Source organism: Myotis myotis, unplaced genomic scaffold (assembly GCF_014108235.1).
Source record: "Myotis myotis isolate mMyoMyo1 unplaced genomic scaffold, mMyoMyo1.p scaffold_m19_p_8, whole genome shotgun sequence".
Lineage (NCBI taxonomy): Eukaryota > Metazoa > Chordata > Mammalia > Chiroptera > Vespertilionidae > Myotis > Myotis myotis.
The window spans coordinates 68,367,454-68,383,190 of record NW_023416390.1 but is presented as its reverse complement, the minus strand read 5'-3'; the positions used below and the strand labels follow the sequence as shown (position 1 = coordinate 68,383,190).

At 37.7% G+C, this 15,737-nt stretch overlaps 1 long non-coding RNA gene across 1 annotated transcript; it reads left to right on the top strand.

Moving 5' to 3' along the window:
• Positions 1-897: 897 nt before the first annotated feature.
• LOC118661776 lies at positions 898-14,867 on the top strand. The gene is made up of 6 exons (XR_004969466.1): positions 898-1,025; positions 1,412-1,520; positions 2,643-2,721; positions 11,923-12,074; positions 12,184-12,333; positions 12,900-14,867. It is a non-coding gene; the product is annotated as an uncharacterized LOC118661776 (long non-coding RNA).
• Positions 14,868-15,737: the final 870 nt, after the last annotated feature.

Genomic DNA, 15,737 nt, shown 5'->3' with positions numbered 1-15,737 from the left:
GACCGACATGCTGAAGGTCAGAGGTGGTAATTGGGGAATTGTTTTCCCAGTGCCAGTTGACTCTGATGTGAGTGTGCCTTCCACTACGCACATGGTCTTCTTGGCTTGCAATCTTCTGTAGCAACCAAGCCGATCCTTACTTAGATAACTCACAGGGCTCCTGGCCATGTGGCCTGCCTGTTCACCAGTGGTCGCTTCCCCCTTTCTCTCCATCTCACACTTTCCTCCCTTCTTACCAAGGCTCCCTAAGGCTCATTTTCCTCCTTAAGTCCCTGCTGGAGCTCATTAGTATCCATGTATCATCTAGGGAATTTTCTTAACTGAGTGTGTAAGTGGGAAACAAACTCCTTCTGAAGTCAGAAACCACGTGACCCGATTTAATGTAAACACATTAAACATATTCCTGTCAAAGTAAAAATCAGGTTTTTTTTGCCTTACAAAGTGGTCAGAGCAACTGTTTTCAAAGTTTAGATGTTTGCAAGTGCCATCTAAAAGGCTCAGTCAAAATACTGCCTGGCTCAATTCAGATTTAATTTGATGTTTTTATTCACATAAGCCTCCTTTTTAAAGATTATGATGCCTTTTGTTTTTTTCTGTTCTCTTTAATAGCCCTCTGGATAGTTGCTTATTTTATAGCTAGCGAATGGGCATTGGCCCTGGTGCCTCTTTGGGTAATACAAACCTGAAATGTAGGGTTTTATCTACGGGATTTTTTTTCCTCCCAACCCTCTGACTCTGGCCTGCCTGCCTTTGGATATTAATTCTCTGTCTCGGAAAATGCCCTGAGCCTTGTGCACAACCCATTGTCTTCCCAGTCTCTTTCTTGGTGGAAAAGAGCAGCTTGTGACGTGACTTAGTTTACTTCTTTCAAGATCAAAGTAGAAGACACAAGGGAGGCAACGATGAGGAGTGAAATCGGAGCCCGGTCGACTGTTTGGAGTGACTTTTGCATCTTCATTCGATCACTCGCTTGTACTTGATGCTGGAAGAAGGCAGCGATGAAAGTTACATATGATATCCATCTGGTGAGGTTAGGCTTAGAAATTAATTCTGAGACATTGTTTTAGCTCAGAAAGACTAGGCAACATAAAGCAACAAATAATATCAAAATCTTCATGGTTAACCAAAAGGATATTGTTCTCAGACATGCGAGCCTTCTGCTGGCCCAGGGCCTCTCCATGTGAGGACCAAGCATATCAGGCTACGTCTATCTCATTGCACCTTTATCTCAACATGAAGCCTCAGGGTTTGTCTAAGTTGAGAAAGAAAGCATTGGGGAGTGGGCAGTGGCTGTCAAGTATTTTTTTCCCCAAAGCGACCTCCTTCCATGTCCCACTCTATCGGCCAGGATTATTCATAGTCCCATCCAATTGCAAAAGGGGCTAAGAAATATAATCTTCTGTTTGTCTAGGAAGGGTCAGAAAACCAAGGTGTGTACTATCAGCATCGATCACAGACACTTTTGGAAAAGGTTCCTGCATGCATCGTGTTCTTTGACATTCAGCTGTGGGGGACAAGAGGTATGGCCATCAGTGGAAGGGTGTGTAGGCGGAGGGGTGGGAAACCTGTCCCATCTTGAAGATATCCACCAACGTCTTTATCCATACCCTTGATGATGAACTTCCAAAAGTGTTCTTGTATGCCATTTTGGCACAGAGATCATTAAAGAGAAACAGACTAACCTCCTTATAGCTGTGAGTAAATAAATACAGTTTTACGAGATATTTTATAAGGTTGTCAAGGGCTTTTAATTGAGCCCCCAGATCTGGATTCCCTTGGTACAAAGTAGGCAAGTGTGGATTTATATATTTTAAATTCTGTTTCTCCCAAGGTTTGTTGTAGGAATTAAAAATTAAAATGGAGTCCAGGCAGCAACAATGAATCAGAAAGGGAATGTGGGAAGCTCAGGCACAGACGCAACGTATAAACTCTAAAGCTGACCTTCTCTGAAGGGCAGGAGTGGGATCTTTCATTTAACACATCTTAGTTTGTTATCCTGGGAGCAAGTCCGATACCAGTTTCTTGTGGGAATCGTGATCAGGCCCCACTGCCTGACAAACGTCATACGTATGTGTATGTATGTGTATGCAGCCTCACCTCTAAAATTTCAAGGTAATAGAAAGTAATCTAATTATGTGGATAATTAAAAACAACCAAAGTGCAAGTTTAAAAGTTGTACTTTTATGACTGCAAAGCAGGCTATCAAAATGACAGGGTGTCTGGATGTGATCGCTGCACGCACTCAGATTAAATGAGTGCATTAGTTGATTGTTTCTGGTATGAAGATAAGCAGAGAAAAGTATAATAATGTTGGCATTTAAGTGGACCTAATTAGGCTTCAAGTTTAACACTCCATTAAGATGAATGGGAAAGGGTCACCCCCTGTTCGAGCTGTGGCATTGTCTTTGGGTGTCTGGCTTTTGCCTCTGAAGACAACAGTCTGTCAGCATCCGTACTCACAGTCACCCCTGTAAAAGCAGACTGGAAATTTAATTCTTTTAAAATTAAATCTCAGGTTCTGGAGGCCACAGTAAAATCCACGGGGAGATCGTAAATCTCCAAGTTCTGCAGCTGTATTAGTCATAAATAACAACAATAATAACGATAATACTTCCCTTGTCTATATGTACTTTCAAGTGCAGACTTCAGTGATTCCTGAATGGGATCTGGTGAAACCAATGACCTCCAGTTCTCCACGGAAGGACCGTGTTCATAGGAAGGGTGAGTGGCTTGGGTGAAGTTACAGAGCATGTCACTGGGAAAGCCAGAAATCACAGGGAGGGACTGCTCAGTGTTTGTTGCAATAGTCTGTCATCCATCAGGGAAAGGGAGGAAGGAGTAATGATGTTGTCCACCAAACCGAGTGCACGTCCCTGTGTAAGAAAACCCAGGAATCAAAGGGCAGCACAGCACAGTAGATATGTTTACAGGGAGATGACCGGGTAAGTCCTGCCTTCCTGCCGTAAGGAAATCTGGCTCACCGATGTGTGCATGGGAAAAAAAGTTTAGTCCTGACAATGACCAACGTGCATGGATATGGTCTGAAAGTGATGAAACTCTGAAACACATTCACAATTGTCACTCGAAGAGCCACAGGACCATCCTATGCTTTTTAGCGACTGGATTCAGAAACGAGGTGTCTAAGGATTACATAAGGAGAAGCCAGTGCGGCTTGAATTGAGTTGGTTGAGTAGTGATTGTCATTATTTACTAATTCTTTGGAATCAGGAGTGGTAACTTTTAATTCTGGTTATGCTCTAGACTTGCTACACGTTATTGAACAAATAATTTTCTCTTGATATTTTTTTAAAAAATTACTAAGTTGAAATATGGCCTGTTGACCCAAATTCTAGGTTTTGTGGCTGTGCTATTCAGTAAGATTGTAGAAAGAAAGTTTTGGTGTACAATTGGTGCCTGGATAGAACAAATTACTATGTCCGACTCTTTTCTAAATGTGAAATTATAAATTTGGAACTGTTTAAATGTAACCAATGATATTAAAACAATGGCTATATTTTTAAAATAAGTCATTTATCTTAAGATTTTGGAGTTGGATGGAAGGAAATATAGCTCTCTGAGCCAACTTCTTAATAAATGCTTAGATTAATTATTTCAGATCCCTGACTCATGGGATGTCATTGCTTGAACGTTTCTAATAATGGAAAGTTAAGACTGGGATATCCTTTTCCCAGTGTTGGTCATCTCGGGTTATTGGTTCTTCACACTCTGCCTTGCAATACACTATAGTGATTGATACAAATCTTGTCTCTGAGAAGATAGTGTCTGTTCCTTCTGCTATTTGATAGCTTTCAGTTATCTGAAGCAAATTACCATGTTAATTAGTTGTTTTATTTTAATTTATTGTAGGGCATACAGAAGTTTTCAGAAACTTTATTGCTTCAAATATTTCTCTCAGACTTTAGTACTACATGAGGACTCAACCTATGTTATAAATAAATGTCCTATGTCATACCATTAACCTTTGATTATTCCTAGTTGTTGAGAACAAATAGGTTAATATTTGTAAAATATTCTTTTTCATGATATATTTTATTTTTAAAATTATTTTTGGTCTAGGGAAATCTAATTTGAGTTTATCCCAATTAATTAAAAATGTATTTATTTGTGACTTGCTTTGCCCCAGAATTAGTCATTAAATGCCATTTCCAATAATGCATTGTCAAGATAAAAACATGAAAATGGCAAAAAGAAATAAAATTTAGAAAAATAAGATAGAAATGAGCAAAGTTTATTATATAAAATACATTTATGTAGTTATTGTATACTTATTTGTGATTGGTCCAAATTAGATTCTGAAAATACTAACAGCCAATTCAAAGACAAAAATAAGATCAGTTATGAGACTAAAAGCATCTAACATTAACAAAGACAATTGGAAAAAACTCAATGATTCCTCACGCCGAGTCCTGAGAGCATACTCTCCCAAGTTCTCTTAGGTAGAACTCTATATGATGAAGTCAATATGTCTTTAATAACATTCTTATAATGAATTCCACAACAACTTTTATAGGATCTTATCGCCATTGATAAAATTCCCCAATGCAAGTGCCTGGTATTCAGTAAGTACTTACAATGGTTTGAATTCTTTCCCCATCAAAAGATGTTAACTCCTAACTCCTAGTGTGTGTAGAAATTACTTTACTTGGAAATAGTGTCTTTGCAGATGTAATCAGGATAAAATGAGGTCTTACTGAATTAAGGTGGGCCCCAATGTAATATGACTGATGTTGTTAAAAAGAGTAGAAGAAACAGACACAGACAGAGGAAGGAAGGCCATGTGAAGACAGAAGCAGAAATTGGAGTTGGCTGCCATATGCCAAAGAATGCCGGGGGCTATCAGAAGCTGGAAGAGACAGGGACACACCCTTCTTGAGAAGTTTCAGAGGGAGCATGGCCCCGAAAACACATTGATTTTGAATTTCTAGGCTCCAGAACTGTAACAGGACAACTGTCTACTGTTTTAAGACACTTGGTTTATGATCCTTTGTTATGTAGATAGTCTTTGGAAACTAACAGAGTGTTCAAATAAATTTCTATTAAGTGTATAAATATAGTTTATGAACCAATGGACTGATGGGAAAAGGCTGCAAAGAAATTTAAAGGTACTGCTATGATCAACTAAGAAAAATAATTTGAAATAAGTCCACCACATATATTTATATCCATTTCTATTTTTACTAAAGTCAGTATTTCTGCAAAGAAGATTTATTTATTGTGGGTTTATAATTAATAACCCACAACCAGGAGGTTTAATATGTAGATTTGGCCAATACCATGAGCCTTTTTATTCCCTGTGATTAACAACTCTTCTTAGAGCTTTGAGCAGTATCAAGGCAATAGTATGTATTCAGATAAATGTTCAGAGAAATAAGATATATGGTAAGTTCTCTTGTTACATGATTAATAAGCTGGGTAGAGGAAGGTTCTGTCCCCAAATGCCATTACTATAAAGGGGACATATTAAACTTATATATTTTAATTAGCTGTGTCACAGGAATCTGGCTATCTCCCCTTGTGAATTTTACTACGTATGGGTGTTTCTGCTTCCTTTCATTAGTCCTTTTCTCAAAACACATACCCACGACTTCAGTCCTTATCATCTCCAACTATCTACAAGAAATCAAATAAATCAATGACTCCCTAAACATTGAGAAGAAAGGAAAATGAAATATGAGTCAAGAGGAAAAACAGTGTCCTGATTCTGATTGGAACACAATCTACCAAAGTTGTTGCAAGTCCAGGTTCATTCTCTTGGGCACTGGCTTCCCCTCCTACTCTATCCTCAAGGCAGTCAAATGTTATGATAAGATAAAGGCAGCGACTAATGGGCCAATTGTCCACCACAAATTACGAAAGCTCACAAACACAGATGAATGTCATGCTTGATGAGCTGGTTTGAAGAGAAAAATCCGCATTCTTTTCAATAACCTAATATATATTTTTTTGAAATGACAGAGCTTTTGAGAGTCATTGAACTCCTATGAATATAATAGCTTCATTTTAAAAAGGAGAAATAACATTTCTTAAATTTTCAACACAAGAGGCATCATTTTGGACCTGAAAAAAATAATAACCCCTTAAAAAACACATACAGACAAATTAAACATCTGTAATAGTGTCAACAATAAAAAAATACAGTTATATGTGTGTGTGTGTGTGTGTGTGTGTGTGTGTGTGTGTGTGTGTGTGTAACAAAATAAACAAAGAAACGTGGCGGGCCATCTCCAGCGGACCTATGGAAATATGGAGCTCACGAACGTTCACGTGTTTGCAAAGTTCTGTTTTCTATTCATCTTTCCTAGGTTCATCCCACCAGCAGTTCCACCCCTGTCAGTCATATAAAGGAACACAATCTCGAAGCTGCCCTGCACTGGTAACATTCACAGGTTCTCTCTCCCCCCCAAATTTGAGCTGAGGCACTTTTCCTTTCTAAAAAGCAGCATCTGGCCTCTCAGTGCGCTCATTTGCATGCCAATACTGGATTGCTCTCCCAGCGCACAGCTATTTAATAGTGGGACTGGTGTCCGAGCTCTGGGAACAAACCAAATGGTTTGGGTGTGCTTTTGTGTGCAGTGCGGGTCGTTGCTACAGTGTGCTTATTAAGAATAGTACACATTCATTATAACAAGATTGCTCTTTTGCTTAGGGCCATCACGGCGCATTCTGTAAATGAATTAACAGTAGCATGCATTTGTGTATTATGGGCCCAGAAGATGCATTTGTTTATTAAATAAATCTGCAACACAGAAAGTATGGTTGGAAAAAAAAAACCTAGAAAATAATCAGAGGGCGCATGTACAGTAGCTATTTGTTTGTTTGTTTCTTTCTTTTGAAACCTCAGCGTCTTGGCGAGTTTTCCTCTTTTGTTTCTCTGAAATAACCAGAAAGCACAGGCCGCACTGTAGACCAACACCCTGCAGAGATGGATGCGAAAAGATTTAGAGATCAAATTGAAGTTACAGGAGCACAAAACATTTCCAGAAGTGCTATTGTAAATAATCATGGAACTGTCAAATGGCTTATTATGACTCTTGTTTTTCTTAAAAATTCCTGTCTTTCTTAAAATTGTCTCTAAAAATTGCTAATATTTTAAACTTAATTTTAATTTTTGGCTAAAATTTAGCTTGCATTAAATATATAATTTCCCCCATGAACTTTATTTCCTTTTGAAAGAACAACTCTACTTTGGGGGCATTCAGCTAATGTTGATCCATTTATTTCCAACCTTTATGGCCCAGGTATAGCTAGTATATTAATAAACATGAATCTCTCTGCTGGATTTTATTCCTGTTAATGAATGATGATTTCTTAAAGCCCAATGGCAGTTCAAAATTGCACTGAGAACTCAGAATATGTTTTAGATGTGGCTATTCTGTATGTCTCTATTTTTTTTTTTTTTTGCAGTTTTTACTATATAATCTGATATGCTGTGCATTTAAAGTAAAATGGAAAGAAAATAGAAATACTTTAAACTAGGAAATGCTAAAAGTCCCTAAAGCCCAGCAGGGTTGGTAGGAGATCTATTAACAAGAGCTGAAGGAAAGAAGAAACAGTCATTTTCCCAAATTTTTGAAATTCTTACGCTATTTAAAGGACAGATGTCTTTTAGAAAGATAAATTGAAGCATTCTATAAAATCCAGGGGTACTAAGTAACATTTGCCAAAATATTGTAAAAGGGAAAGCCTGGTAATAGGTTAGGACTTCACAGATTTTTAGCTTAGCAAAAGATCTATGACACTATTAAAAAATACCTGGCTAATTACTACATCTGCAATATAAAAACTGTATTTTGTCAGAAATAGAGCAAGACTTAGAAGAGATATTCCATATGCAGCAAAAAAATACATAGCGGATTGAAGCAGGATTACACTCTTCTCCCAAATGGAATCTTCAATACTTAGCATTTTGCTCTTAAAGGAGTAATATTCAGCTCTGTTATTTATTGGAGAAAACAGATCCAACCTACCATTGTACCAACTGATTTGATTATTATGAAAGGGAGAGGAAAATATTTGCAACCCAGTTTCTTTTCTTTCTCTTTTCCTTCTCTTTTTTTATTATTTTGATCAAAAGCTCTATTTTTCCAGAGCATTTTATTTATTCTGTTGCAGCTTTTAGCGAGGCCAGCCAATCAGAAAGTCTGTAAGGGCCCGGGCCCAGACTCAGTGCTGAGCTCCAAATGCGATTCCAGTCCTGACAGGGGGATTATAGGAAACAGATGACTTACGCTTCTAATTTGTGGCCTTAAATTGCAAACAGAATTTCAGGAGTCGAGCAGAGTAATAAATGGCAATAGAAAAAGCCACACACAGCCAAATCAGTATGTGGTGGTTGTAGGTTAAACTAAATGGGAAGAGACAGGTTATGATGGTTCAGTGTATTACAGAGAAGAAAGTCTTAAATTACCAGTGCTGAGAGGTACTGCTCCACGGCAGACAGCATTGCATTGTGCAGTCTACAGATATCCCAAGCAGAACAATAAAAAAGCAGGTTTCCCATCGAACCTGTTGCTGGAGGAATCATTTTTGCCCCCCCTCTTTTAGAAATGGAAGCGGTGTTTTATGTTTGTTTTGACCTCTGCTGTATACTTGGCCCCTTAACATCTGTTTTCTACCGTTGCCGTTTTTCACACCAAATTAAATGTCGAGGAGTCAGATAAAATAAGTTCAAAATATGTCCAAATTATTTTTGTTGACTTCCAACAAATGTCTCAGTAACTCTCTCCACACGGAACGATACCATTTAAATGCCAACGGAGAAAATTATTTTCCTTTCAACATTTTAGGAGCTGAAGAAAGGATTTTTTGAGGTGTACTTAAACTCGGGAAATATTGATTGCATTGGCCTTTTGCGTAGCTTGTATGACTGCTTCAGACTAGCGTTAAGGCTCTTCCATCACACGAAGTTATGTGCATTTGTTGGACAAAAATTCCAGGAAAATTGTTTAACAACAGCATATAAAAGAGCCATTATTCAGAGCTGCTTCACGCCATAAATATCAGTTAGAAACGAGAGAGGCCGAAACCGGTTTGGCTCAGTGGATAGAGCGTCGGCCTGCGGACTGAGAGGTCCCAGGTTCGATTCCGGTCAGGGGCATGTACCTGGGTTGCGGGCATATCCCCAGTAGGAGATGTGCAGGAGGCAGCTGATCGATGATTCTCTCTCATCGATGTTTCTAACTCTCTGTCTCTCTCCCTTCCTCTCTGTAAAAAATCAATAAAATATATAAAAAAAAAAAAAAAAAAAAAAAAAAAAAGAAACGAGAGAGGCCCACTGTTGATCATGTGGAAACCAATATGTATTTGATTTTCTTCATAATCTCTCTACGTGTGTGTTTGTGTGCGCATGTGTACAGGGGTAAGAGTTAAGACAATAATGACATGGATTTCCACTGTCAAAAGAAGTCTGGCTGTCATATGTCTGTAGAAGAAAAGTTTTAAAAAAGCATCTCATTTTGAACTTCTAGTTCAATAAATATTGTAATAAAACTAAACTACCTTCCTTTGCAAAGAATATAATCTTTTAAGATCCAATATATCTGTGCATCAGAGTTTGACAACTTATTCATGATAAAGATGGATTCAGAAATAATTATCCTATCCTATGTTATTTATTGCCAATATATCAAAATAGCACGCTCCCAGTGAATGACAGAAACAGGGTTCACTTTACACCCCCATGCTGCGCTTGAAGTGGGGCCAGCAGTTTTTCTTTCACTTTCCTTATGAAGAAGAAATCTATCTCACTAAAATTTTGATAATTTAACTAGTATATGAACTTTAACTACACACCAAAGAAAAGCTGCTATGTGACAGGTATCATGGGGAAAAAAAACTATTTTCGTTGAACTATGAAGCAAGTCTGTTGATAATCATTGGAGATGACTGGCTAAATAGATTTTGATTAATCACTTGTAAAAATTATGCTCGTTAGAAGCACTTTATATTCTGTGTCATGGCGATAGCAATGTTGGTTATAGCTATTTCTTTGTAAATGGTGTGCTTTTTTTTTTTTTTTTAAATCACCTGGCAAAAAGAGAAAACAAACCTCCGATGAAAGCTTTTGTCTCTCACAGAAAACGCTTTTCATGCCTGTCTCCTTCTTCTTTTTAAAAAAGAAATGCTCAATTATTATTTGTGTCATAGTGGGAAGACTGGGTCTCTATAGGGCCTGAACCTTTTCAAACAGGAGATAGCTTTTGTTTTTGTCCCCCCGTCAACACCGATCACCTAATTAAATCTGATATCTCTGGCTGAAGCAAAATGATTTGTAATAGTTCTTTGGAGTTTACTTAATTAGTTTCAATGTCTTTTGTGTGGTAAACGTGGGGATATTTTATAAAATGGAGCTGAAAATAAAAAAAGAGGAGGCAAAATGCAGTCTTGCAAAGGATGGGGGAGCGGGGCGGTGAGAGAAGGGCAGACCAGTGCGACCACCCCATGAAAGCAAGGTGTAGTTCCAACGCAAGGGCTACAGGCCGGTCATTCATTAGTTGAGATCATCAAGCAGATCTGACCTGGAAAAAGGCTTTCTGTCAAAAGCAGTCCTGGGCATCTGTCAGGGCCTCAGATTCTACACCTTGATCAGCCCAAGACACTGACACCATTTTCTTTAACAAACACCAACAGCCTTTTGTCTCCTTCATTTTAACATCTCTCAGGGGTTGGATTCCCTTTCTTCTCCCGCTCTGTGGAGAGTAAAGGGAGCTTGTTAACTTGCTTAGATATTTTGACTGCGGATGCTCTTTGGCCACTTGCCTGTGGTAACAGTGTCAAAGCATAACTTGGTATAATTGCTGTATTTGCAGTCAGAAGAGTGTTCTGTCTTTATGTTCAAGCTGCTGAATAAAAGGGAAGTGTCATTTTTGGAAAAATCCTGTAAATTATCCTCAAAGTTCAGTCAAAATATAATGTGTGACATACCTGTCGTGTCTTGTGTTCATTGCCAAGATACAGAAGAGTAAAAGAATGGGGTTTTGACTACAGCAATTAAAAGCTAGTAAATTCCTGTGTTCCTTATGCTGAGATTGGAGAATACAATAAAATGAAACTTAAAACAGCAGCAGAACTGGGCTCTTTATAATTTAAAAAGTAACTGGAAAGCATTAAAATTTTTAATTATCCATTGTGTCACAATTTTTACACAGTATGGATTAGAAATGACAATTTTTGATGGACCTTCATTTAATAGAGGCGTGCATAATTTACATGCATTAGCAATATCCATCCTGCAAGTGAAAATTAAGATTGTAATGGAACTTTATCTTATTGATCATTAATAACAGGTGGCAATCTAAAACCATATTTATTATAAAATGCCCTTTTAAAGTGGTAGAGTTTTATTCCCTCTGTATTTTGTATGTTTTCAAAGAGTCGTTAGAGTAGGGAAAACTGCAAAATGAGATTTGTGTTTTCCCCCTTTAATACACACCAGTGTGAAATTTGAGGCAAATAGTGATCCATGCCAGAAAACTATGGATGTCCTCCTGGCCTTCTGCAGGCAACATGCTGTGAGCGCATCTTCAAGGATGCTCCTTACAGAATGAGCGCCAGCTGAACATAGCGTAGCACTGGTCGGTAGGCACAGGGCTGCCAATGCTGGCATTATTTAGTCGGAGATAAATGATCCTTCCAGTTAAGCAGACCCTCCCCGTGTCTCACAAACTGTACAAACCTGCATGCTGCTGGCAGGTAATGGCTTGTAATTAGCGTGGCAGGCAGGTAATGACTTGAAATCACCTGCCAATTGTTCCTGAGTGTTCGCTCTGTTTCAAAACCCTGGATGAGTGAGAAAGTCATGGGGGACTATCAGGATGCAAACAGAGAAAAGAGGAGGAACACAACCAGGGAATCTCATTCTGACTTGACTTTCTCCCCATTTGTTGCTTATTGTACCCCCAGGTCTTCCTTCAGCAGCTCCAAAGAGGCATTGAGAATTGGCAGGTTACTTTACCTGCCTGCTGCTCCTACTGGGAGAGACGGTGCCTGCTGAGAAAGTCTTCCCTGTTTTGGACGCAAATCAACCTTCGTAGCTGCAGCCTCTACCCTGGAAGGTTGGGACTGGGAGAGCAATGGCAGCTCATCTTGTTTAAAAAGAAGCATGAGTTACCGAGAGCCAGGCTTCTCCTTCCTGTTGAAGCCCACTTCTTTCTTTTTCACCAGCTTTCCCCAACTTTATGGAGAGCTGTTGGTACTGAAGCAAGAAAAGCTGGGCAAGGAGTCTGTGCAGAGTTGAGTCTGGACCAGCTCTCTAAGGATCCCACAAAGGCTTTGGGCCAGCGCTCTACTCTCGAAAACGCACATAGGTTCCAAGTGAGTAACATAATTGAACATATTGAAATGTGGGTGGGGAGGAAGGAAGTAATGTCAAGCTGGACAGTATGTGGCCTTTCTAAACTCGAATGACACACATTTTGCTCTAGCCAATTGCTAGACTATGGGTACCGGGTGGCCAGATTTCCCAAATTCTTAAGGTGAGCCAGAAATCTGGAATTTTTTTTGGGAAAAAAAAGATCCCATTTTTAAAGCATTGAAACTAAATTAAAAAGAATATATAAACTTTTGTGTGGTTGAAACAAGATTTCAGGCCACAGGCTGCTAGTTGATGGTCTCTGTTTTAAATTATATTTTTCTACTTGGTACTTTTTTTTTTTGTAATCTTGTTAGATTACTAAAAAGTGAAAAACAGAGATGGATTTACACAGGCAAGTAGTTCCCTGGCTTTTAAAAATTTCTTATGATCGTGATGTCCAAACACTTGGCAAAAGACCTCTTAGGAAATCTCCTCATAGGGTGTCTGCCTGGTTGTGAGCTTTCCCTGAATGCTGACAGCTTCCTTGGGCCAACCCTGTGGGGCTCTTTCAAACTTTCTTTTACAGAAGAACCTCCCTGAGCCCTGGCTGCTTCTAATAAGTCATTATGGAAGAGAACGGACTGAGTGCACTCAGCCCAGCAGTCCGCAGACTCCCAGGAACACGGCTTAGAAGTTGTAAAGGCCTAGATTTCATTGGAGCTGGGGTCTACCTACTTTGCCACTGTGACCTTGGGCAAGTCACTCCGTTCTTGAAGCCTCCGTTTCCTCACTGGTCAAATAAGAGCCATGTAGTTACCTTGTAGAACTGTGGTCAGGATGAGAGTAAAACACTTAAATTGTTCCTTGCATTCATCTTTCATTGAACAGCTGAATAGATTGTAGTCATCGGACTCAATAGCCAGATACATACTTCTTACCCTGGTTAAAATCCAAATCATAAACACACTTTATATTTGTTTGAAATCCAAGCCTCCATGCTTTTCCAGGATATTTAAGGAATATTGGTCAATTTTCTTGATAAAATTCATTTTTAGTCTAAAAAAAAAAATCAAATAAAATCATGTTCTGACATCCAGAACACCGGTGCAATTAATTATACGACAAGTTGTTTTTTTTAAAAGGTTAAAGTTAAGAGTAAAATAAATCTAGCTTTACAATATAAAATTGGAAGGGAAAAATTGCTCTGATTTTGGGACTTGGCCCCCTGGACAAAATGATGAAAGTGATTTTTGAGAAAATAATTAAATCAGGTTATTGTTCTTTTACATTCAAGCAAGAAATCCTCTAGCAGATCACGGTTAATGGAGATTAGTTAAAAATAGACTTTATTAGGTTTGTGTCTGGGTGACAGCAATGAGTCGGCTGGTCACTCTGAGTGTGCCAACGACCGGAAGAAAAGAACTGGCCTTCTAGATGTCTTACAGTAAAAGAACCAGGTTTTGGAGGTGGCTTCAATACAGTCTTAAAAATCATCATGTCCACACCGGATTTTTTTTTTTCTATGTAGTTACTGTAAGTTTAGAAGAGAAGTTTCTAGCTATCTTATGTCAAACTGAATAATACTTGCTTATATGTTAGTTGGAATTTTTTTAAGGGGGAAAGGGTTTATATAAGTACTAAAAACTTTCTTCTCAAACTGAAAGAGAAAATTGAATCTATATGAAGGCAAAGGTACAATTGGCCTCATTTGTTCTTTTTCCAAATGCTTTTCATAGATGGTTGACTAAGCAGTTCGTGGACACATTGATCCTCTTTCTACCTGTCTTCAATTTTGTATATACTTTGTCTTTAAAAATAAAGATATTAAAATCAGTCTCACATTCAGCTACTAGTTTCCAGTTTTTAGATTTTGGTTGTTCAATTGCATAGTAACTAAGATTATCTTCTAGCTCTAAAGTTTTTTGAAGTTTCTTTTCTCAGGTTAAAAAAAAAAGGCACCGAAATTGTTTGAAGATTCAGCTTAAGTATGGCAAAACCAAGCCATAGGTGTAGAGAACTATAAATATTATCTGGATGTATTAGTTGAATAACATGGGTTATTTAAAGAAAAAAGAGGGTGTGTTTTTAAGTACATCATTGTTATATTTTCTGAAATATCTGCCTATAATAAAAGGAACTTAAGAATATACTATGATTTTTACATAGTCTGATGGCAATTGATCATGAGATATCCCTCATATTCCTCATCTGTTTGCTCTTATGTGTGTTTCTCCCAATGAGTAGAATATTAAGTGATAGATTTAGTGTTCCATGAAAAGCACTCTAATAGAAATCCAACTGCACATTAGAAATTATTACATATAAAAATTGCAATACTTAGGTAGTTTAACAGCCTAAAAATGAAAACATAGGTCATCATAACTAGGTACAACCATCAGGTCTATGTCACATTAGGGAAAAAAAAAATCCCCTTAAGGACAGATTAATTATTTTGCTAAATTGCGAGAATTTTCTGTTCTAATTTGTGAAAACTTAAAATCTAGAATTGATATCATGCATGCTTTCAGAAATTTAAATAATTTATACACAGATTTTCCCGAGTCATTATTGGAGTTTGTGCATTTTCTCCAACTAAATATATATATTTTTTAAACCAGCTTGGTGGGAGTGCGGTGGGAGGAAGAGGGTGGAGGGAGAGGGAGCTCAGGAGACACATACAGAAATTGTCTTAATTTCTGAGAAATGTGGGCCTGACAATCACTTAAGACAAATATAGTTGATATGGATGTCAGGACGGACTCTTTTCAAAAGAATGTTTTTATAGAATAACATTGTGACACTTTGCTCAGATGGATGTCTTTAGCAATATTTGATTAATGGAATGTAATAAAAGAGATGCACACCAAAGTGTCTGTACATGTCTTGTTAAGTATGTTTGATTCATTATATGCGGTTCTCAGTTCTTTCCTCTTTCTGCAGTTCATTTTTTATCATTTCAATAATATATCTATAAATATGAAAAAGTTGGCACTTTCAAAGTCTTTGACATATATGGCTATTAATTCATAACTCTAAAAAATTGTATCTTTCAACCTGTCATTTTAAAGCTTGTAGAGTTTATTACAGTGGTAACCTGTGTTAGAAATTAGATTTTGAACTTTAGCAAGAAGAAAAATAGGCCCACGGACCTCAAAGTTGAAGAGATACATGGACATAGTTCTAAGGTAGAATTTCATGAAAAAAATGATTAAATATTGCATTTTTTAAAGTCACAGGAGATGTCATTGAGGTTTATATTGGTCACTAGTGTCTAACTTATTTTGTTTTCCAACTCCAGATATCAAATATGGAGTAAACTTGTAATTAACAAAGTTATTCAAATTCAGGTTTTCATGGTAGTCTTTGTTGCCATGGGTTAATGGGTTAACTTCATATATATTTATGACATAGATGGTTTTAAGCC